Below are 22476 nucleotides of genomic sequence, written 5' to 3' on the forward strand. Positions count from 1 at the left end.
AAACCCATTACCTCCAAGGTGGAATTTCTTTGTAGTTTATTTGTATATTTTTATGTTTTATGGTTCATTATAATATTTCTCTTCCCAACATTCCGGTTTACAGGTCATGAAGTTGTTTTTGTGCATGAAAGATTCTGCCATGAGACAGTTTCATTTCAGTGAAGAATGAAGATCAGCTGTTTTCACTGGCAGTTTGAAAAATGAAGTTAGGAAGTTGGGACAGGTGTGAGTGCACATTAATGAGGCAATTAGATTTGGAAATAATGATTTATCATTTGTAATAAGGTCACAGTTTATAAATCTATGTCAACAATACACTTACAGCTCTGCTAAATCAGACGTTTCAGTTCACAGAGGCCTTGCAAACCTTTATTTTTAATTGGGAGGGGAGGTTGGTTCACATGTAGTCACACCATCTGACCAAAAGTGGTTTAGAATTGAAACCATGACATACCACCAAGTTGGATACAGTTTTCAACCAAAACTATAAATCCTTCCCTGACATCTATAAAAAGGAGTCAGTCCAAAATTCATGCGTTCACTGAAATTGTGGTGAACATTTGACAAACCTGCAAGAAATAATACAACTTGTCACAATCAAAGTGTGCACTGAAATGTGCAGACGACTCAAAAATGGTGAAGTACAGATATCATCTGAAGCACTACAATACCACCTAATGTGTGGGATTTTAGTGTGGAAGACCAGAGACCATAGAGTTTCTTGCTAGCAATCTATCATTCGTTATTTTTACTATCCATACACAGACATACATCCTGTTAAAGGATTTTGGGCAGAGATATCCAATAAGCAAGTCCTAGTGCAAGTAGTAATTAGAAACACTAGTCCCCATTCAGATGGGTCTGATGTTCAGAGCTCCCAGACCCCATGTCCATATCTAGAGTTTTGAGTTTCTCTAAATTCTCTTGGGTTTGATTTTTGTTTGGAGTCAGTGCAGTTTGCATTGCCACTGTTATGGGTCAGATTTTTTCCATACTGAAATGAAATTGAATTAAAAAACATTTTTAAAAGGAAAAATTGGTCAGTTTAAAAAAACAGAATAAAATTGTCTTTTTAAAATTATTTTTTATCTTCTACAGCACATATCCCATATTACATAGCAAAAAAAAAAATCTTGAACACAGGGATATCAGTATTGCCAGCGGTCCATCGATCTCAGCATTTTGTTTTCAACACTGACCAATATTTAGGTGCAATAAACACCATACTGAACAATAATCAAATAACCTACTCTTAGAGGAAATCTCTTCCTCACCCCGGTCACTCATTGGTTTGTGTGTTAGCTTGTGTGTTTTCAGTGACTCATTAAACACCATTCTTTATCTGGATGATGTAGACCAGGCAAAATCATGTTAAACCCTTTTAAAGAAAACAAGCAATCTTTATTTCAGCTGTGTCCTAGAGTAGAAACTGATATTCTAAGCTGTACTTTATACGACAAATCAGGGACACATACACCTGCAGCCACCATGATGATTAGCAGGGATCAAACCCAAAGTCTTCTGCACCAAAACCAGACCCCTACTTCTTGAGCTACAGAAGAGCTCCCTTAGCTAAGTGCCAGTAGCAAGCTGTTGGGTACATCTACATTGCAGCTGGGAAGTAGACAGACTCGCACTAGCTCAGCTTGAGCTAGCGTACTTAAAATAGCAGTGTCAATATTGTGCCACTGGCAGGGCCGGCTCCAGGCACCAGCTTTCCAAGCAGGTGCATGGGGTGGCAATCAGAACGGGGCGGCAGTCCGTGTCCTGCGGTGGCAATTCGGCAGCAGCGGCAATTTGGCGGCAGCTCCGCCGCTGTTGCAGCGGTTGCAATTCGGCGGCGACTGGTTGGGACAGCAAAATTGGTAGAGCTGCCCCTGGACACTGGTGCCTGAGCTTGAGCCCAGGGGGTCAGGTGGGCTTGGACTAGCCCTAGGCACCAGCACTGCATCGTCCACACTGCTATTTTCAGTGCACGAGCTCGAGCTGAACTAATATGAGTGTGTCTGCCCATGCTGGGAATCACACCCACCAGCTGCAGTGTAGACATACCCTTAGTTAGGAACTGGGATCAGCAGCGGAGAGTGTTTGATCACATACATTAGGCCATTACATTAATACACTTTTGCCTGGTCCACCATGATCTGAAGAAAGGGCATTTATCTGAACCCATTTCAAAAAACAGATTGAGAGAATACAACATATCTATCTTGCCAGAGTTGGGGTTTAAGTGAGGAATATTGGCCGGTCTTATAGTAATATGTTTATAGCACATGTATATAGCCAAAATTATTACTATTTTAAGAAGAACAGGCATCTAAAAGATAGGTCCCCGAATCCGTATTTAGGCACGTGAATTATCAAATTCAGGCCCGATTACCAAGAGTGCTGAAAATGGAGCAGTTCCATCTTCAGTGTGAACTACTGAGTACTCAGTGCTTTTGAAAATCAGGCCACTTCTTCACAGGCCTAAATATGTATTTAGGAGCTTATCTTTAAACTCCTTTTAAAAAAAAAAAATCTCAGTCACAAATGTACATTATTTATTTCAGCAACTCATGTGTCCATGTCTTCAACATGTGGACACACACCAGTTAATTTAAAAAAACAAAAACAAAAAAACCAGTCAGTTGTAACCTAAAATCAAGAGAGTTAGGAAAGAAAAGAAAAAATCAATCCAATAAGTAAAAAGGAAGAAAGAAAAGCAATACTTGAATTGAATACATTTGGCAAAGGCATGGCTGGAAAGATGAGCCTGGCAGCTCTCTAAACAGCACTGAATTCAGACTCTGACAGACTTCGGCAGGAACAAACTCCCGCTTGGGGACTGTCCACTGAGAACACCCCTCTTATAGTCCTCAAAAGTACCATCCAAGTAATGGCAGAAAAGGCAGCTCAGCGATGGTGTCAGTTATACACACAGCTTATGAAGACATACATCATGGGAACCAGGAGAATAAAGTTAAAGTAGTATTTAGAGAGTCAGCTGATCCCAAAGATTTAGATACACGCTTATTCATGTGTTTTCTGCGTTTGTATTTGGGGGAATACGACAAGCTTGTAATAAGAAAAAAAAGAGATGTCCTTATTTAAATCATTGGCAAAGTTGGCCCTCATCTCCCCCTGTATTCTTTGAGTTTGGTTGTTTTTTCATTTTATTTTTGCAAGATTCTCTTTGTTAGAAATTCACAGTGAAAAAAGAAAAATGGAGGGGAAAGCCTGTTTGATGGGGTTTATTTTTGGTTGTTTTTTTTAAAGAATTCCCCTTTGATTTCAAGACAACTACAAACAGAGCAATTTTAGGTTTTAAGTTTGTGTAACCACACACACAGAGTACTAGATGAAGGTCCTGGATTCAGTATGGATATCTTGGGTGGTGGAAGGCAGGGGGGGTGGGAAATCAGTATTGGAAATCTGCACAGAAAAAATTTCTTTTAAGGAGGCATTTGAATTGAGACTAGGAGGCCATTTAAACATCCCAAGAATAGATGGCAATGAGGAAGAAGGTGTGAGGATGAGAGCAATGGAAGGATATGCAGGAGACATATTTCTTTCACACAGTGAAATCATCACACATAGGAAAGAGACTATTTATGACTGGATACCGTCACAGAAATGCACTGAAATTGGCCATAACTGCAAAGTCAATAAAATGCTCTTAATCTTTCATTAAACAATTTATTTTTTAAATGACTTATTTTGGAGCTATTGGAGTCCCTGGAGTGGGGAAATAAATACATTTTAAATATGCTGTACACTATGCAGTATCTGGAATTTATTCTCATTTCAACAGATGCATGGTCTGGTCATCTGAGCACTAGACTGGGAGGCAGATATGCCTGTGTTCTAATCCCCACTCTGACAATGACTCCTTTTGTGGCTTTGGACACACCACTTAGGGCCAGATTCTGAGACCCTTCCTTGACATGTAGATACTATTCAACATGAGCAAGGCAATAGAATCTGCCACTCAATTTTTCTGCATCTGTTAAATCGGCGGTAAAAAAAAAAGTCTTCCAACCTTCCTCATAGGGTTGCAAGAACAAATTAGCTAACATATGGAAAGTGTTTTGAAGATAAAGAGAAACACACAGAGCTGGCCAAGGGGTAAAGAATTTTGAAATAATTGTCATTCCTCAAGTTTCCAAAAGAAACGATTTCTTTATTTCCATTTTTGTGACTTTTTATTTTTTTTAAAATTGGCTTTGAACTTTTTGATTTTTAAAGTTTTCGTTTCCTTCCCACCAACCCCTTTTCTGCTTTTTCTCACCTGTTTTCCATTTTTCCCCTGTCAAAGTGTGGGATGGGGGAAATGGAGGGAGAAAGTGTTAGACAGGATGAGATGAAAGAAAAACTGGAAACATTTTCAAGTGTCAAAAATTTCAAAATGCAATTTTTTCCACCAAAAAACAATTTTAAAAAGGCAGCGTTCAATGAGTAATGTACCTGTCTGAAATTTTTCAACCAGTATTATTGTATTATATAGATGGGCCCAAACCAATTCCTGGATCTGAACACACCCCAAACTTTGGGAGAGGCTGGAATTGCAGTTTCACATTTCATAGCTTAATTCTATCTCTGTTAGTTTATTGTCTCAGCATACACTGTGGGAATCCATACTAATGGTTTGAGGACTCATCCTTGAAATTGACTGCTTCATTAATTATTACTAAACCATTTTTAAGATGTCATAGCATTTGCACATAGTTAGTTATATAACTGGCTGGAGACAGGCCTGGCAGACCAACAGTATTACAAAGTGCTACCCTGCAGGGGGCCAGCCTCAAGACTCAATGCCAGTCTCTTGCTTCAGGGCTGGCAACAGCTGGAACCAATCCAGGCAACACTTCATTTTGAGGAAGAGGAAGAGCCACATATGACTCTGCAATGACCCCCCTCTGGCTGGTTTGGGGCAGGCTCCTGTGGTAGACTAGTTCAGCCAAACTCAGTTCACAACATACGCATGAAGGTAAGAGAAGATTCTCAGGGTGTGCAAAAATGTTCCCACTATAGGCTATTTCCAGGAGAAAGGAGTTGATTAATGCAGGTTTTGTATTCACTCACACTTACTGCCACAATATATGCTGGTTCTTTTTAATGTAGCGCTTGTAAAAGAGGCTATCCTATTGAAATCCTGGGACTGCAGGGGAGCCCCCCAGAACAAAAGCCTATCTCCTTCAGGTAAGGGAGGGCCCATAGAACCCAGAACCTAAATTGATTATGGGGGACAAAACAGGAAAGGGCATGCCCACCGCCTACGACAGGGTCAAAACAAGGAATCCAGAGGGTTCAATCAATCAAGCAGAAAACCTGACAATGCTTACTGCCCTGAGAAGATGCCAGTGGACAGTGCCACAGGAACTTTGCCCAGATGCATGCACAGACAAGAGACTGGAAACAGACCTTGAAGACTAAAGTCCTCTTGTTTATGGACAGAATAGGCATAGCACAGGTAGCAGTGAAAGCTTCCCATATATCACCCCTCCAATGTGCATCAGCCCTCAGATGGCAGTATCAGCCAAATAGAGGAAAGGAAATGTTGGTCTCCATGACCCACTCAATCCTTGCTGATGCTACTGACATGGGTGCTAATCGGTGCAAACTGTGATGTAACCGCTGAAACTGGACTCAGCCCAACCAATTCATTTTGCGTAGGTTATCTCAAAAGCTCTGAGGTGGTAACAACTTTTGGTCACTACTGATGGAACCTGGGGGCCAAATAATAAACCCTGGTATCCATGAGCAAAGATGACACAACCAGATCATGTGCATGGAATGAGGTCTCTCAGCTGCCTTCGAAGCATGGTCTCTTCCATGACCTCTGCTGAGGTATGCCCTGCTTAACCGAGCATCCAATAGTATTGAGGGGGACAAGAGGACCCAAGATGTGGACTGACAACAATCTGAGGGAAGATGTTCACTACAATAGAGGAGGCAAGTTCTTTGAAGCACTTCAATATTTCTATCATCACCATATCAATCTTGCTTGTGTTTAGCATTAACCAGCTGTCCCTAATCAAGAGATGGTGTAGAACTGGTGTCATCTGCATATTGCTGACACTTCACCCTGTATTGTCTCACCAGCTTTCCCAAACAGCTCCTATAGATGTTGAAAACATGAAGGAGAGGACTGAGCCTGGTGGAACTCCATGGGCAAGGCCTTTAGAAGGGGAGGAAAAGATGACTATAAACAGCTTCCTGAGTTCATTCTGACCCATTTCAAGGGATGTCTTTTCACCCCTGTAGCTTCTCAAAGGACTGTCTGATGAGCCTCCCAGGCTAGGTCAACAGATTTGGGCTAATAGGGCTAGCACCAATTCTAAAAATAGCTGTATAGACAGTGCTTTGAAGTGGCAGTTTGGGCTCTGAAGCCCACTCTGTTCCCTAGGCTTTGGAGCCTGAGCTCCAGCCCAAGCCACAATCTGAAAGCACTGCCTATAAAACAATTTTAAAAGCACTAACACGAGTCCCACTAGCCCAAATCGGTCTACCCAGGCTAAGAGGTGCACTCCAAAACATTGTGTGGACATGCACTGGGTTCTAGTTTGCAAGGTGCCTAGTATCAAGCCACAGTTTGTTTTAGTTTTCATCAAACTATTGCACGTTTTATGGGGTGGTAGCAGATTCCTTGCATTAAAGGAGATGTTGACTGTCTCTGGGCCTGCTCAAAAGCCTGCTGAAGTCAACAGGGGACTCTTCAGTGACTTCAATAGGCTGTGGACCAGGTCCTCTGTTAGCAGGGCTCCCAGACATTTTCTACTCTAACCATTCAGGAAGGGTAGGTGGCAAAGTGAAAAGTGGTTACTTTTTTCCATGATTGCTTGTGTTCTGATTCTTGGATCCCTGTGGGCAGTGCACTGCACAGAAAATACACCCTTTGGTCAGATAAATCACTACGGCTAGAAGGTGCACAACACTCACACGCTTAACTGTGTGTTACTGTGTGCTGTATGCAATGGATTTTGCTATGAAGGGAGCGGAATGGATTATATAGACCCTACACAGCAGCAGACACCAAAGGGGTTAAGTAAGAAACCACTGTCTCACCTACGGCAGAATGGCGACTTAGCAAGAGCTGGGATAAAAACTGGCAAGCCAGACAAAGTAGGCTGGCTGCTGGAGAGGCTGTGAGTCACCGTACAAAAGCTCCACAGCAGCAGACAGGGGAAAGCCAGATGGATCCAGAAAAGGATGTCATACAGATGACACCTGCAAAGGCTGTAGGTAGGAAGCAGCAGGGGACCGAAACAAACAGTCCTTGACTACCTAACACAGGGTCCCCAGGATGGGACCCAGAGGAGAGGGTGGGCCCAGATACTCCTAGCACTCCTTGGAAGGAAGGGGACAGGCGCTACTGAAGCTCCAGATTCGGGCTGGCAGCCCTAACACAAGACTATTTACTTTATTTCTGTTCCTTCATTAACTTTCTTTGTTCATCCCCGGTGAAGAAAGAAGAGAGGGATATCGTGTGCCAGGATTAGCAGCTGGAGATCCATGACAGGGCCCTCAGACCTGAGTTTGGGATGAGACTCCTTACTACCAGAAAAGGGGAGAGACTCAATCAATCCAAGTGGAGGGCTGGAGCTATAAAGAGAAACAAAGCCCTGTGGGCCACATTTCAGTACCAATATCAAAGGGCAACTGAGACAAAGACCTCATGATCAAACACTCAGCGGGAGCAGGGAGGGCATTATAGGGTAAGACCCAACAACAGGGAGATATTTCTGATGATGTATTTTCCCAAAAAGTTCTAATAAAGAGTTACTTTTAACTTCACAATTTGTGGCTTAGCCAATTGTATATTTTAATGGGGTGCAGGGGGTAAAAATCTACTGAATAGGGGCAGAGAGGTGAAAGTGTATTTTAGAGAGAGAGAGAGAGAGAGAGTTTATTGATTTGCGTGCTGAAACAGGTGCTTTTAAAATCCCTTCCTCCAAGCAGGATTATGTATACGTATATCAAACAGTTGAAACATTTTAAAAATAAGAATCAGCTTAAATAACTTATCCCTTTTTAAAAAAAATCCGCTATGAAACAAAGGCAAAAGGGTGAGGAAGGAGGAAGCTGGCTTGTGGTAGTTTTAAGAACAAGGTCACATCTCAGCAACTGAAAAGTAGCAGAGCTCCTTTCATCAAGTTTTTAACTAGAAAAATAGTATGCCCATTTCTTTGTAATACACCTCTGGGCTTTTTTATTATGACTTCATTTCCCCTTGTAATATTGGAACGTCTCTATAATTGTAAAAGTGTAATAGAATCTAATAGAATTTCATTTGGAACCCTGAATGGTCTATGCCATCTCTGCTCATTTTGAGTAAAATAATGATTTTTAATGTCCACACATGGCTTCCCATGACCTTATTCAATCTTTGGGTTGATCAGGAAATATATTGATTCAATTACATACTGATGACAAATGAACTAAAAGAAAGAGGAAAAAAAGGTCAGCATATATTTGAAAATGTAAATCTTAGCAATGTCTTTTGGGTTTGCCCAAAAAAAAAAAAAAAGTCATTTCAAAATGCCATTTGTGGCTAATAGTGTGGAGTTCCAGTTCCTATCTGTGAGTAGCAAGGAAATCATTAAAGTGTATAGAGCGTATTCTCCCCTGCTTTTATCATTACAAAATCCTCTTTCCTTCAGAGGTTTGCATGGAATGACCTCCTCTGGCAAAAAGACCCTTTTCCCCCCCTCACTTTACAAAGATTTTAGCTCATAAATATACTGGGTATTTCATTAATTTTTTTCTTTTTGTTTTCCTCATCAAACAATTACCACTGCGGACATTTTATCACCACCACATCCCTATCCCCACTGATTTCGCTATTACTACGCCTTTTGCTTTCCCTTCATCTTCAATCTCAGTCATATAAAATGCCAAATGGGATGGCTTGCATCAGTGGAGTTATTTCCAGTTTAATAAGCTGTAAGTGTCCATTTGTAGTGTTGTAGTACTTGATGGCATCTCACACAAAAAACCTTTTTAATCTAGACTGAAACTTCACCTCTGCTCTATGGAGCTGGGCTCTGAACCTTGGATACAAAACATTTAATTGCTAAGAAGCAGTAAGACATGAATAGAAATAAAACAGCAGCAGTCTGTAATAAAAGCAGTCACTGTGTCATTCAGCTTATTTGATAATAATGTGGATTTCAGGAGATATCTTGGCTGCTTTGGTTTTGATTTAGCTGTTCCATTCACTTCACTAGTTTGTTTGTTGTTGTTTCAAAGAGGAACTATGGGCTTGTGAAAGGCATCACGTTGACAATCCCAGAGCCTGAAGTCCTCTCTATAATCAAAATATCGATACAAGTCAACAAAAGCCTTCCCTACATGGCCTTGCCAATGTGCCCCATATCTGTTCCGAGATAAAGGCTTAATTCAGTCTCTGTGGCTCACTTAATTCTAAGCTGATCCATATTCACATTGCAGAGGCAGTCAGAGTCCCAAAAAATATATCTGAATAGAATCTAAATAAAATCTAAATAGACAAGACAAAGTATCAGAGAGGAAGTATTATCCCCATTTTAGGTGGGAAATCGAGGTACAGAGACTAAGAACCTGATCCAAACACCATTCAATGGGCTTTACATCAGACCCTAAGTGAACTGCCCAAGGTCATATGTGATGTATACATCAGAACCAGGAACTGAACTGGGATTTCCCCAGTCCACCAATGCCTTATTCACCACACTATCCTTTCTCGATATGTGAGATAATATATTAGGTCTCATCTTCAAATCTGGTGGCTTTATAGGCATCCAGATCCAGCAGTTGAACACTCATCAGGACACCACAGCCATTTTAGGTATAAAATTGCCAATTTAAATGTCTTAAATGCCAGAGTTTAACAATTAGATTTCCTGTTAACAAAATATACTGCACTGGAGGTGAACCCTGCTATAGTCTGTGTATGTATTGGAAAAACAATACCACAGTACCTGGCTAAAGATTTCATCTCTCCAGCTTTGGAGAATTATATCTGACTTTATACTATATTAAAAACAATCAGAATTAAAAGACCTTAGAAAGAAATAAAGTTTATGGACAACTGAACTTAAAACTCCTGCTTTCTAGGCGTTAGGCCTGGAGAACAAATTCTGTTCAATGGTAACAAGGGTTCTCAGTGATGTTTTCAAACCTGAATTCCAAGGCACATTCAGGGTTAATGTATTCAAGACCTGCACTTTCTTTTAAACTGATGAATGTTCTTAAATATCAAATCAATTTACTTCATAATGTTCATTTGGTTTTCTTGACCTCTTTTATCCACATACTCAAAGGAGAAAGGCTGAAACACAGCAAAACATTTTATTTTCCTATTCTTATTCTTCAGGGAGCAAAGTTGCTATGGGAAATATTTAGAGGGGGATTCAGCAGAGGCTGCTTTGCTGATACCGTTTGCTACAAAATACGGTTCATTCACAATAATCTCTTGAAAACACAGTCACGCAGTACTACTTTCAATCTGGCGCATTTTTCATATGAATGAAACACAGTTTGGAGGATTAGTTTGTCCACCAATGGAGCGTTGTTTTATGTTACTATTCTTTGGACGACTGACTTTGGAGCACTGGAGTCTGTACAGCCCTTTTAGGACACAAATGTCAATCATTTGGGAAATGAATGCACATTAAGGATCTTGTTCTTGACAAACAACAAAGTGAACAAAAAAGATTAAACTTGCTTCACCGCAGTCTAAGGACATATTGGAGGGATGCATTAAAAAACCGCTGAAAATAAAGTTAAGGGTCTGACCTAGACCCACAGTGTTTGATGGAATAAAGAGGCAAGTCAAACTTCACCCTTAGCCGAGCCTTTTGTGCTCAAATATTGCAACACCTGTGGCAAATACGTGACGCCACTCAACGCTGGGAACTGCCTCCAGCAAATAGGTGAAACAAAGCCAATTCAGAAACAAGTTTCGGCCTTAACTCTGAACTGTCTGTGCCATACATACCAGAACTTTTTAAAACAGGACTCTTACCTTTTCCTGGTTAGTTTACCTTTTGATTTTCAAAATTATGATTTTAAAAACAATCTTTATATTATTTATTCACCACGTGCTAGGACAATGCTGCAAAATCTTTTAACATCTCGATCAGGTCAAAGAAGCCATTCAGATTTAACCATGTTCTGTGCATACCCTGGCAGTGTTTAACCCTCCACAGTCCAGCAGCAACGCACTGCTTCATATTATACTAATCTATGCACCCCAGATTTCGCTCACTGTAACAGCGGTCTCACCCCACTTCTCAAAGATTTAATTGCGAAGTGTGTTCTTGTGCTCTCTCATTACCAAAGTCTCCTTTATTTTACAAATCATCCTACAGAATGTTTGCTAGCCTACTAGAAAGAATTGTCATAAGTAATTTAAGCCAAACTACGCTTGTCAAAGGCCCAAACTGCATTGCATGAGGCAGCGTCCTTGATTGTGTCAGTGGTGTAGTTGCTTGTCAATTTGCAATGTTCAGCAATCCAAAAAGTTCTACTATGTGCCAGACTATGGCTCATTATATTTCACCCACACTGGGGAGAAAGAGGATGGAAGGTGCTGCCTTATTGCCCTGCACTGGATACATATATCATGGGTCACAGGTCAAGGGGAAGAAAAACCTCCAGGGAGCAATTACAGCACCGCTCATGCAGGTAGGTGGGGAATGGATGGACCCTTGACTCCGCCTCCCAAAACACACCGGCCAGCTGAGGTGGGCCACGGAGGAACAGGGCTGATCACTCTCTGTCTGGAGCAAGCGAGGAAGCAGTGACACTGAGTCACTCTCTGGTCTCTGTTCTGTTTCTGGAGCAATGGCAAAGGCACAGGCTAGTCCGGTGTCAGGAGACCAATAGCAACTATGAAAAAGACATTAAATGGGAAGCTGGAGTATGTTGCTTTTTTAATGCAGCAACAGTAGAGTCAATGACATGGGCATTTAAGGTGGAAGGGACAGGAGAGCTGGAGAGTGAAGGAGAGTCTGCTGAAGTAACAAAAGTGGAGGGTGAAAATTACATTTCTGTGGTGAGCAAGAGGGGAGGGAGTGAGAGGTAAATCATTCTTGGACTGTGACCAATTTATTGGAGATACAGCAAGGGAAAAGGGGGGGTGATGCAGTGAGGGAAGGCAACATGGTTAGTGGAAACAACCCTCAAAGAGGTGAGAGGACAAGGAAAGGTGTGGGAGGAAGACAGAATGATTATGGGACACTTAGGGAGAGATGGCATCAGGAAAATGATAAGAACAAGACACAGAATGAGGTAGAGACGAGAGCTAGGAGATATGACGACTAGTGGCCTGGCCCAAAGCCTGCTGAAGTCTAAGGGAAGACTCCAAAACAGGGAGAAAAAAGGTGACAGTGCTTTGGAGGTGGGTAGGAAAAAGAAAAAGACATTTGTAGAGTTGTGGGAGTAAAAACAAGCAGTACGACTAAAACACATGGGGCCAAATCCTGCATGCCCTTACTCAGGCAAAACACAAAGTCTATGACAAAACTCACACTGCTGTCTATGGGGGTTTTGCCTGAGTAAGGGCTGCACAATTTGGCCCAGTGTGAACGTCCGCATTCATAGAATTTACTATCAGCGAGGATGCTGTCAGAGACCATTTGAAAGTAAACTGCTGACTAGGGGTTAAAATTATGGCTGATACAACACTCTGGGGGAAGAGGGGAAGGCTTTTCCCATGCTCATGGCTCCTATGAAAATAATACAGCTAAAAGCAGTGGTAATACCCACAATACAACTGACTGCACTCCGAGCACAAGGCATCCCATTAGCAATGACTCACCAAACCCTTCACACTAGCTTGTGGATGCAAAGCTTTTTTGGGGGTGGTGAGCAAGGGGTGAATATGTGTTCCAGCTTTTCAAAAGGTGTAATGAGCCTTAACAGAGAATGGAGGTGCTGAAAGTAGTACATTGTTTGTTCTATGCTTACCCTGCCCCCTTTGTGGGTCTGGTACTGAAAGACACAAAATGAGCCCTTCAGTTGCAGACATGGAAACAGGAATTGTTTCCATTTCAGCTCCTAAAGGCCTTTTACAACCAAAGGACTAACAATTCCTATTTTTTTACCTGCCATTTAAATAAACAATACAAATGTTTACATCTGGCTCCGATGGTCTTGAACAGGTTCTTTTACTAGTAGATCATTCAATTAAGGCTGGCACACATAATGTATATTAGTTTTTAGCCATTTCAGGTAGAACGAAAGGACTTGTTTCTTACTGTCACCCAGTGAACTGATAAGAAAATGACTCAAATTAACATCATTTGGAAAAACTTATTAGGATTATTAAATATAAACTGCGTGCCAGCAAAATCAAAACATTTCCTAACACTGAGGTAGTATAAGGCACTTTCTCTCTTGATAACAAGGCCTAAATGTCTAGCCCCATTTTTTATAGAAATAGTTGGCAGCTCATTAACATGTGACAATAACAAATCCAGTGCAGCAGAGGGAACCAAGATTCTACTTGGGAACTATACTGAAAACTCAAACAGTTTCTAAATAACAAACTTGGGGCATTTTGCCAGCATTAGGCCTGCAGGGCTTGCAATTATTACATGAAAACAGTAAAAATAGCTCAATTTCGGCAGCTGACTTTCCTTGTGTTTATATGGACTATACTGGAGGAGCCTAGGTATGTGAGTAGGTCAGATATCACCAGGCAGAGATAATGTGGGCACAGCAATGTGGGAGAAACTGTCATGTTCCTCTGTACCTGATATGGACTGGTGACAGAGCTTGCTTATACACACACACCGGATGTGTACATCAGAAGATCCTTTAATGCTCTGCCGGGTATGGCTGAGAGACACGAGGTGGGTGAAGTAATATCTTTTATTGCACCAACTTTTGTTGGAGAGAGAGACAAAAAGAGCTCTTCTCTGGGTCTGGTAAAGGTACTCCCCGCATCACAGCAAAATGCAAGGTGGAGCAGATTGTTTAACATAACTAGTTAGCAGATATTATAAGGGTTCATTCAAGGAAGAGTGGCCCAATAACCCCTCTCCAGTCATGGGACAAAAAGAGGGGATTAGTGGGTTCCAGATTGTTGTAATAAGCAGTGTCTGTGTTCAGTCCATGATTTTAGTGTCTAGCACAATAATGAATTAAAGCTCCCAGGCTCATGTTTTGAGGTGTTGTGCAGGTTTCCTTTGAGAATGAGGATTGATAAATCAGCTATAGAGTGATCGTGTTGTGAAAAGTGTTCACCCACAAGTGATATGGTGTTTTTGTCTTTTATCATTTTCATTCAACAGCGTAGTGACTCTCTGGCTTCACCCACATAGCTGAAGTTAGTCCAATAAAAGATATTACCTAACCCACCTTGTCTCTCTAATATCCTGGGACCAACAAGGCTACAACCACACTGCATACAAGGTATAGCTAAGGTTAGCTTAAATAAGGTATAGTGCCTTACACACAGTGCCATCTCATGGCTGAACAGTATAATACAGTTCAGCATTCCATTACATCTCCCCCTTTAAGTTCGACCATTGCAACCATTTAAAATATACTGTCTTACTGTTTTTGAAGTTCCGTTCGTATCAGTCTGTTAATTGTCTCTGAATCATACTCGTTTTCTAATTACACAACCCCAACATATAATAACTAGGTCATCTGGCTGTCCATTAGTTGCAACAACTGGCTATGGTTGGTTTGGGATCCTTGGGCATATCTATACTTATGGCTAAATCGGCACTGCTGTGATCGATGCAGTGGTGTCAATATAGTAGGTCTATTGAAGACCTGCTAAGTCAATGGCAGAGTGCTTTCTCATCGACTTCTGGACTCCAGCTCCCCGAAAAACAGATTGTAAGTCGGCAGGAGAGCGTCTCCCGTTGATACATTGTGGTGTAGACACCACTGTAAGCTGACCTAAGTTACACTGACTTCAGTTACGTAAAGTAAAGTATGTAACTTACGTCAACTTACAGCTTTAGTCTAGACCAGCCCCTTGAGTCTTCTTCTTGATCTGTATCTTCCGTCTGTAGAGTTTGTTCTCAATTGTACTTTCTGAGGAACAAACTGTATATGCAGGGAGCTTCTGTTCAACTCTCCACTGTCAGTCTCAGGTCACATATGATCTGGGTGCTGGATTCTCTTCTTTACAACAGCTGAAGTTGTCCATCCTTTTTCCACATCCAATTTGACAGGAACACTGTCTCCAGGTTGCAGACCTGGGAGTTCTCTGAGTGATGTCTGTTGTAAAAGTGTTCATAAGCCTTTTTATCCAATTTGGCTGCTCTCTTTTTGTCAGGCCACTTTGGAGAAGATTCTTTCCCAAAGTTGGAACAGTAGTTCTGAGTTGTCTGTTCCCATCAGGAGTCGCTATAAATTCAGTAGCTGCTATTAGTATTTATCTGTAACTCAGAAGAGTGAGGAATGAACGTCCCTCTGTAGGATTTTCTTGGCTGTCTGTACAGCTCTCTGAGCCTCTCTGTTCACTTTTGGGTAACATGGGCTGCTAGTAATATGATCAAATTCATATTTTGTTTAGAATGACAAATTCTGCTGCAGTGAATTGTGGTCCATTGTCCAACACTAGTTGTTCCGGAATATCAAAGTGAGCAAAAATATACTTTAGTTTCTCGATACCACTGTGACATGTCATGACTTTCAAGTATGTTATTTCTACATACTTGGAAAAATAGTCCATAATGACCAAGTATTGATGTCTTCTGAAATCACATAAATCTTCAGCTAGCCTCTTCCAAGATCTGTCTAGTAGAGGTCTTTGTACACAGGATGATGCAGCATGGTCTCAAGTTGATTTTGTAATGGATCTCCTGTCAAAAGTCCAATATCATGAAATATTCCATCAAGTTCTTCCACCTTTCTCACTAGGCCCATCATGGCTGCTATGCTATGACTGAGAAGGTTGTTGGTCTTAGATCACATGCACTCTGAATGCATTGCTTTTGTCTTTAAGTTGTTTCTGTGATGAACTGGACTATGCAGTTCAAAATACTCCAGGGCTAGTCAGTTGTGTTAGGGGACTTCAGCTATGGGAAGGGTTGAAGATGATTGTAAGTCACTTCTCAGATTAATATCCAGTCCAGTGCACACTGAAACAGGACTTTGGGAGTGCTGTCAGTGCAGTGAAGATGTGATCAACAAAGATAATATACAATACTGCACTAATGATACTCAAGTACTTTGATGTAAGGAGTTCACAGTCAGAGGACACACATTAAAATCCACCTTGAACACATTTCAGACAGGTATCTGAACTTTTGGATCCTTCTCCCAACCAAACTCCTGAAAACCCTTTGAAGTCCATCCATTATTACATGGTACAGGGACTGATGAAGTTTAGAGAAGACCCAGATCCATGAAAAATTTTGGAACCCCCTGCCCCAAGTTAGGGCACCAGTAGAGAGATTCTTCCAGCATGTCTCAGCACCTCCCAGGACATTCTCCTTCCCTTTATTTCTATGATTCTATCCTCTCTGGATTCCCCTTAATTCCCAGGGTGCTCTTCAGCTTCTCTTCTGGTAGCTCCACTGCCTCTTTTGTCTCCTTTTTTGTTGAAATTCTTGAGGCTCTGTTCTTGGTCTTGAATCCCTATCCTTGGGAGGGCAAATTGCTCCTCAGGCTCTAGTCATCTGCTGCCTAGGTTACTGCAATCCCCTCTTCTCTGTTTTGTATTTAAAAAACAAAAACAAATTCACTCTCCCAAGTCTACTCTGCCCAAAATGCTACAGTCAAAGCAGTCTCATTCGCATCACTCATATCTTGGAGGCACTTCAGTGATTTTCCATTGCACAGCACGTAGAGTTCAAACATTTTGTCCTCACTTTCACAGACTTCTATCATTTAGTCCCAGCCTGCATCTTTGATCTGGTTTACCATTTCATCTTCTCCATCCCAGACCCTCTTTGATCTGCCAACCTCAATACACCTTTCATTTCCTTCTCTCCCACACCTCTCTGCCTTTTTCTGAATAGCCGCCTAGGGTTGGCAGGCTATTCCCACATGGATTTGTCAGCTCATACAAATCACTTCTGCAGCATCACCTACAGAAAATGAATTTACTCACACTTCAAAGAAAATGTGTACCATCAAGATACATGGATAGCTAAACTGAGTCACTGCAGGATCATAAAGAGGGAGAGAGCATGAGCCATAGATCATGTCTATCTTCCTGCTCCTCATCGTGGTGTATGTTTCATCCTTATTTGTCCCTCAAGTCAGTCTCTAAGTCTGTAAACTCCTCAAGGCAGGGACCTGTCTCTTTGTGTGTTCTCCTTGAAGCACCCAGAAATCTTGTGGATGCTACAACACAATAGTAATAGATAAACAGATGTGTTCTTGTTTTCCTTCCATTCATTTACCCTTGATCTGCCTTCCATTTGAGACAGGTCAGCCCACTCTCAGCAGGCAGCTGCCTGGCAGTCAACAAGTATGTATGCAAGGCATGTGCCCAAGCCAAAATCCCAGATCCCAGTGCCCTCAGATTTGCAGAATTTTCAATCAGGATTCAAATCCAGACTTGACGACTGGCCTACATCTCTATGATGGGCTGCACCAAAACCCCAGATCCTAATACCACTTCATGGCTCAGATCCTTCTCTAGTGTTGTGCTGCCATCTGGTGCTTTTCGTCTGTCTTAGAGCTCTTTCTGGGCCCCTCTCTAACCATGGGTCTTATAAACCAAGGTACTTGCCTCTAAGATCTGCCCCTGAATCTGGGGCAGTGTCATATTTTATACACATTCAGAGCAAGTGCCATAACGCTCCTGTTGTTCCTGTATACCTTAGCATTCATCTATACCGGAAAAAGGTTTTGAGTGGCATTTTGCATAAGCATACAGATCTAAGCATCATAATGATTTTGTCTGAGGATGCATGTGCCTGATTGTGCTTCTAATTCATTCCAATAGAGTTTCAGCCTGAAGCTAGGCTGTAGTCCTCCAAACACATAACCAGACAATACTTGCTACCTTTAGCCCTAATGAAGTTAATAGCACTATTCCTGGTAGCTACCTTGCCCATAAGAAGCGTCTTTAAGATCAGTCTCAAAAATAGGACTCACAGGAGCAAAACTGACCAATATTTGTTGCAAATTTTTACGGATAACAACAAATTCTGAACTAAAAATCATTCTTATTGTGGATTCATACATTAATAATAAAACATAATATAAACCCTCAATTAAAACAGTTAGCAAATTTGTAGCATCCACTCAAACTTCATATTCTCAGTGGTTTTAATTTTCCCTAAAATAAAACTTCTTTAAACAAGTAGTCTATATAACCTACTAATCCTCTCTCCAAATTAATTTTTAAAACCTCAACCAATTTTGGAGTAATAAGTAAGCATCAAAAGCCAGTAAAATTTAATTTATTAATGTACATGTTTATTTATTGATGCTCTCCAACATAAAAACGGCTTCAAAATGTGTACATATAAAAAAATTGACTGTAGCTCTAAGATCAAATGTGCCATAAAAGCTCTCAGCAGGAGGATTTTAAAAAAAAATACATTTGACAGTAAATTGGTTTATCCATGTTTAAGTAATAAGATAAAAATTAAGCCAGAAGATCACTGGCACAGGGTGATTTCTTATACCACTTTAACATTTAAAATAGGCATTTCTCTCCCCCGAAACCAATTTTTATAATTAAATGGCATCTTAGCTACACTGCAAACCAGAGTTATAATAGAAACCATGTTTCTGTTATTTAACATAACCAGCTGCCAGACTAATGCATGTTGTTTACTACTCCAGGTCCATTTCTTATACATGTTAAGATGCTCCTAATCCTAAAAATCTAACGGTAGCTAAGTGTAACTACTTTTTAATGAACTCCCAGTGGATCCCACCCAAGACTTTCATATAACATCTCTACTCAGCTTTTGCCCTCTCTCGGTCAAATAATCCAATATTTTTAAAAAGACACTGACAAATACAATTACAATAACTTTTTCCCCCTATCAAGCTCACAATAGCAGTGTTTTTTATTTACAGCAGTAAAAACAATCATGTCTATTCCCGCTCGGTCAATCTGTGAGAGAACAGTTTCAAAATATACTTCAGCAGAATAAAACCAGTCTGCAGTAACAGAAGCCAATTTTGAAGATTTTGAAGATACTCTTAAAGAGTTAATTGTTAACGGGAGAGAGAGGGAGAGAGAGAGAGAGAGAGACTGAACTAACTGTAGAATCAAGAAAAAAGTTAGCTCCTTTCTATTATCGTTATAATAGAAAATACAGGAATAAAGATTATAGTGACCCCTATGCTTCTGAATGTAGTTACCAACATATGAAGCTTCTGCTGATAAATCAGTTGCTCATTTCCAAGCTGAATTTTTGCATATTATTTTCATATGCAGTGTGTTATAATGCATAGCTAAGCAAACACATACATTACAGTGTTCCAAATTCATCCCTGATGTACATCCATTGGCATGTGAGTTACATAGTTCCCACTGCCCTCATCTACCTTTCTGTGTCTCCTAAGTCATCATTACAGCTGAGCCCCATTCAGGAAGTTCGGATCTCGAATCAGATCTATATCTGAATTGTTCTGGATCAAGCCCATCTCGACTATTGTGCTCACCAAGCTACAGTGTCACTGTCGGAATTGTAAGGTGTTCTTATGGCAATGGAGTATGGCGAGAGGGTGCATTAACAAATTACACTAGGCTAACATAAGAATGGCCATACTGGGTCAGATCAAAGGTTCATCTAACCCAGTATTCTGTCTTCTGACAGTGGCCCAGGTGCCCCAGAGGGAACGAACAGAACAGGTAATCATCAAGCGATCCATCCCCAGTCGCTCATTCCCAGCTTCTGGCAAACAGAGTCTAGAGACACCATCCCTGCCCATTCTTGCTAATAGCCATTGATGGACCTATCCTCCATTAATTTATCTAGTTCTTTTTTTAACCCTGTTATAGTCTTGGTCTTCACAACATCCTTTGGCAAGGAGTTCCTGTCAAGGTTCCTCCCCCACTCTGAACTCTAGGGTACAGATGTGGGGACCTGCATGAAAAACCTCCTAAGCTTATCTTTACCAGCTTAGGTCAAAACTTCCCCAAGGTACAAAATATTACCCCCGTTATCCTTGGAATGGCCGCTACCACCACCAAACTAATACTGGTTACTGGGGAAGAGCTGTTTGGACGCGTCCTTCCCCCCAAAATACTTCCCAAAACCTTGCACCCCACTTCCTGGACAAGGTTTGGTAAAAAGCCTCACCAATTTGTCTAGGTGACTACAGACCCAGACCCTTGGATCTTAAGAACAATGAACAATCCTCCCAACACTTGCACCCCCCCTTTCCTGGGAAATGTTGGATAAAAAGCCTCACCAATTTGCATAGGTGACCACAAACCCAAACCCTTGGATCTGAGAACAATGAAAAAGCATTCAGTGTTTTACAAGAAGACTTTTAATAAAAAATAGAAGTAAATAGAAATAAAGAAATCCCCCCTGTAAAATCAGGATGGTAGATATCTTACAGGGTAATTAGATTCAAAAACATAGAGAACCCCTCTAGGCAAAACCTTAAGTTACAAAAAAGATACACAGACAGAAATAGTTATTCTATTCAGCACAATTCTTTTCTCAGCCATTTAAAGAAATCATAATCTAACACATACCTAGCTAGATTACTTACTAAAAGTTCTAAGACTCCATTCCTGTTCTGTCCCCGGCCAAGACGACTACAGACAGACACACAAACCCTTTGTTTCTCTCCCTCCTCCCAGCTTTTGAAAGTATCTTGTCTCCTCATTGGTCATTTTGGTCAGGTGCCAGCGAGGTTACCTTTAGCTTCTTAACCCTTTACAGGTGAGAGGAGCTTTCCCCTGGCCAGGAGGGATTTCAAAGGGGTTTACCCTTCCCTTTATATTTATGACAGTTCCACAGGTTGATTGTGCGTTGTGTGGAAAATTACTTCCTTTGTTTTAAACTTGCTACCTATTAATTTCGTTTGGTGGCCCCTAGTTCTGTGTTATGAGAAGGAGTAAATAACACTTCCTTATTTACTTTCTCCACACCAGTCATGATTTTACAGAGCTCTATCATACCCCCGCTTAGTTATCTTTTTTCCAAGCTGATAAGTCCCAGTCTTATTACTCCCTCCTCATATGAAAGCTGCTCCATACCCCTAATAAATTTTGTTGCCCTTTTTCTGAAACTTTCCAATTCCAACATATCTTTTTTGAGGTAGGGCGACCACATCTGCATGCAGTATTCAAGATGTGGGTGTACCATGGATTTATATATAGAGGCAATATGATATTTTCTGTCTTATTATCTATCCCTTTCTTAATGATTCCCAACACCCTGTTTGCTTTTTTGACTGCCGCTGCACATTGAGTGGATGTATTCAGAGTACTATCCACAATGACTCCCAGATCTTTTTCTTCAGTGGTAACAGCTAATTTAGACCCCATCATTGTATATATATCGTTGGGATTATGTTTTCCAATGTGCATTACTTTGCATTTATCAAAATTGAATTTCATCTGCCATTTTGTTGCCCGGTCACCCAGTTTTGAGAGATACTTTTGTATCTCTTCGCAGTCTGATGACCGTATACTCTAGGCTGACAACAGTGTACTCTCAGCCCCCCAGAACGGAAATGCTACTTGGAGACATACCTCTGAGCCATAATTCTTCTGGAGCTTCTGTTTTGTGCAGAGAGCGGGGAACTGTACCAGCCAACTACCAGACATAGCATACTCCCCTGCATTTGGATACAAATCACCAGGCAGGTGCACTAGCTGGTAATTAGCAGCAGGGAGCTGTGACTTCACCTACTCCCCACCCTTCCTAACACATTTACTTGTGAGACAGTTGATCTGGAGAATAGGCCCTGCAAACACTGGAAATTTTGGACTCAATGTCAGCACACTGGAAGTAACAATGACCGGTGAGCACACATCACCGGCCAATGCTGCCCTGAGGTCAGTGCTCTAATGGGTTGAAACATAAACCATGCCTCAGGATCAAGTGCTTAGCGAATGGAACAAGGGTGAGCTGGCATCAGAATGTAGGAGAGTGGTAGAATCGTTCAGGAGGAAAGAGATTTGTACAGTTGGTCTGAAAAAGGAATAGGCTAGTGGTAGACGAACTACAGCTTGTCTTAACCCTTGCCACTCTGGCCCTGATTAGACACTAAAAATGTAAAGTGTGGATAGCAGTATATAGAAAATTAAGACCCTCCTTTTAAAATCCTTAGTCTGTACGGGGTGAGATACAAAAGGTATAAAATACTGAATTTGGTCCTGCTTCCCTGTTGCATGTGTGTTAGGGAGGTTTTTTATTATTACTTTTTAATTCATTATTATAAACGTAACCTCAGTCAAGTCAAATCACTACATTAATTCAAAGGGATTGAAAAGGTCCTTAGCTGCTGGATTCCACAAAGGCCCGAAAGTTCAGACCTGTTTATAGGAGGTTGTATTTCATTTGCTGCCTATGTCAAACTACTACCCATCAAGCCTATGCTAGGCCCCAG

The 22476-nt window shown here is 41.1% G+C and overlaps 1 long non-coding RNA gene across 1 annotated transcript in view; it reads right to left on the reverse strand.

The window, feature by feature from the left end:
* LOC311521609 overlaps nucleotides 1–20792 on the reverse strand; it is a 34417-nt gene extending 13625 nt beyond the window's left edge. Inside the window, exon 1 of the long non-coding RNA XR_014711932.1 lies at nucleotides 20629–20792. This is a non-coding gene — a long non-coding RNA (uncharacterized lncRNA). The remainder of the gene's footprint in view (nucleotides 1–20628) is intronic.
* Nucleotides 20793–22476: the final 1684 nt, after the last annotated feature.

This window comes from Lepidochelys olivacea (genome assembly GCF_965140295.1).
Source record: "Lepidochelys olivacea isolate rLepOli2 genome assembly, chromosome: 6".
Taxonomy (NCBI): domain Eukaryota; kingdom Metazoa; phylum Chordata; order Testudines; family Cheloniidae; genus Lepidochelys; species Lepidochelys olivacea.